The 2,891-nt window shown below is 54.3% G+C and overlaps 1 pseudogene across 1 annotated transcript; it reads right to left on the bottom strand.

Moving 5' to 3' along the window:
* Positions 1 to 1,264: 1,264 nt before the first annotated feature.
* Positions 1,265 to 2,266, bottom strand: LOC308557937 (P2Y purinoceptor 2 pseudogene; annotated as a pseudogene). The gene has a single exon. The product of its transcript is annotated as a P2Y purinoceptor 2 pseudogene (transcript).
* Positions 2,267 to 2,891: the final 625 nt, after the last annotated feature.

Genomic DNA, 2,891 nt, shown 5'->3' on the forward strand with positions numbered 1-2,891 from the left:
TTACCCCACATCTCCTACTTTACCCTGCAGAGCTTTTTTTAACCTTAACTGGCTAAGAGTGGAGCAGAAGAGCTCATACCATATACCTAGTGGTCTTCAGATAACAGCAATTACGTAAAACAGTGAGCTGACCTAAAACCAGCCTATTCTGTGAAGGAGAACATGACTGGCCCTGACCAGCCTCTGGATGGGGCCTAGTGCACCATTATCCTAAGGAAATCTGCTGGCAACGCTTAGTCTAGCTCTAATTATTATGTGCCCTTGAAAGCAGTAAACTGTACTTTTAGAATGCTCCTAAGACTGGGCCACGTGCTCCAGTTTTAGGAGCGTGTACTTCAGAGGTCGGTTCCTGGGTTCAGAGCTTCCACGCAGCACCATGACCTGGGCCTTCTCCAGCCGGGTGATCTATGACAAGTAACTGAAGCTCTGTGCTTTGATCCCCTTGTTTGTAAATGGGGCTAACAGCTCCCATCTCCAAGGGCTGTTGTGAGGATTCAGTGAACTACTCCATGTAAAGTGCTCTTACATAGTAATTCACAGTAATTCACTCACCCATCCATTTATTCCTTCACTTATTCACTCAACCCCATTCTACAGTGCCCTCACCATGTTTTGGGCCCTGCTGTGGAGACTGGCATTAGAGGTACAGCAATCAAAGTCCCTGTCATAGGAGCCTATTAGGGGGCAGAGATAGATCATAAGTAAACTAGGCCCGGCTGGGCGTGGCTCAGTGGTTGAGCGTCGACCTAGGATCCAGGCGATCGGGGTTCGATTCCCGGTCAGGGCACATGCCTGGGTTGCGGGCTTGATCCATGACTCTCATCATTGATGTTTCTATCTCTCTCTCTCTCTCCCTCTCCTTTCCTCTCTCTGAAATCAATAAAGATATATTTAAAAAAAAAAAATAAGTAAACTAATTAACAAGTCCAGTTACTAATAAGTGTTAAAAAGATAGTAGGTAGGGAAACTTAGTGACTGCGTATGTGGAGAGAGCGCAACATTAGCTATTGGACTGGAGTGGCTTCTGATGAGGTGACATTTGAGCTGAGAGACCTGAATGATGAAACAGATGTCAGCTCTCATTAAAATAAAGTTTTCCTTTGTGTTGGTGACTCTGCATATTCTTATTTTAAAGTTTCTTAACATCAACATAAAGTCCTTTCCCACAGGACACCACAGGAGATCTTGAGTCCCTCTCCCACCAGCACATGACAGTGTTCAAGCAAGTCACTGTCAACATCTTGGAGCTCGTTTCCCCCAAACTTCACCTTGACAGCACCCAGATCTGCCCACCCCCAGGTCTCTCTCGTTTGGCTGCAGCTGGGTGCTCGCCCACCTTATGATGCCTCAGTTTTCCGAAGAGCCTGACTCTGTTGCTCCCAACCGACAAGAAGTACAGGACTGGGTTGAGGCAGCTGCTCATGCTCACCAGAGGCCTCCACACCTTGTAGGCCACGCTGGCCACCATCAAGAGCTGGCAGTCCTGGGAAGTCAGGAAGCGGAGCATGAGGTAGAAGGAGCGTGTGACGTGGAAGGGCACGAAGCAGAGGGCGAAGAGGCTGCACACCAGCAGGATGGTCCGGATGGACTTGGCCCGGGCCGCGTTGCCCGGCCTCACGAGGACCTCTGGCTTGGTCAGGCTCCTGAGCATCTGTGAGTAGCACACCAAGATGACCAAGGAGGGCAAGACAAAGCCGGACAGCGTCAGGACCATACCGTAGGCAAAAAACTGGTTGAAACTCGTGGGATTGGTCATGTCGTAGCAGACCACCTGGCCGTCGATGTAGTCCGTGTGGGAGAAGCCCAGTGTGGGCAGCAGCTGGAGGACCACCAGGGCCCAGGTGGCAGCGGTGCCCAGCAGGGCGTGCCGGCGGGTCCGGTAGGGCAGCGACCTCAGGGGGTGGCACACGCCCAGGAAGCGGTGCACGGAGATGCAGGTCAGCAGCAGGATGCTGCCGTAGAGGTTGGTGTAGAACAGGAAGCGCACCAGCCTGCAGAGCAGCTCCCCGAAGGGCCACCTGTCGCCCAGGGAGTAGGTGATGATGAGGAAGGGCAGGGTCAGCATGTAAAGCAGGTCGGCCACCATCAGGTTCACCAGGTAGATGGTGGCGCAGCTCCAGCGCTTGGTTTGGCGCCAGGAGAGCCACAAGACGGTGCCGTTCAGGGGCAGCCCTAGCACAAAGATGATGCTGTAGGTCAGGGGGAGGTAGATTTGCTTGTAGTCCTCCGAGAGCTCGCAGAGCCCCTGTGCCTTTGAGGAGTTCATGTCCAGCTTCTCCGTCGCCTGGGAGGCTCCCTCGGGGAGCACGGCCGCTCCTGCCTCTGCTGCCCCGGGAGGAAAGGAACCGGACGGCAGAGCACCCCCTCCGCCGGGTCTTAGCCTCTGCCTGGATCGGCAGTCAGCTCTGTACGACGTGTGGGGTTCAGCTCTCCCCAAAGTCTGGTCAGGGTCCTTGTGCGAGCAAGGCCAGCTCCAGGAAAACAGTTATACTGGTGTCTTCAGCACAAGGCTTCCAGACTTACCAGGGCCAAAGGGCTGGCCCTTCGCGGACGTGTGCGCGCTCTGCTCCAGGCTGGGAGCTCGGGCGCACGTGGTGGCCCGTGGGTGCTGCTGTCATTTAAACGGGCACAGCCTCCAGCGCCGCAACTCCTCCTCTGGCTGGAACCTTTTGCATAGAGTCAGGAACTCCCAAGGGGGGTGTCCCGGCCCCATGTTCTCGGGCGGTAGTGCCCGCAATCTGGCCCTAACCCCACTTACCGTGGTGGCAAAGAAAGTGATCCTCGGGCTGGGAGGGTTAGGGAAAGCACGGGTTTTGCCTACAGGCTCAGCAGGAGGATTTGGATTTGTATCTCTTTCAGGATTTATTAACTGCATGTTTGAATACTGAGGC

The sequence above is a fragment of the Miniopterus schreibersii genome, assembly GCF_964146895.1.
Source record: "Miniopterus schreibersii genome assembly, chromosome: 5".
In the NCBI taxonomy this organism is placed as follows: domain Eukaryota; kingdom Metazoa; phylum Chordata; class Mammalia; order Chiroptera; family Miniopteridae; genus Miniopterus; species Miniopterus schreibersii.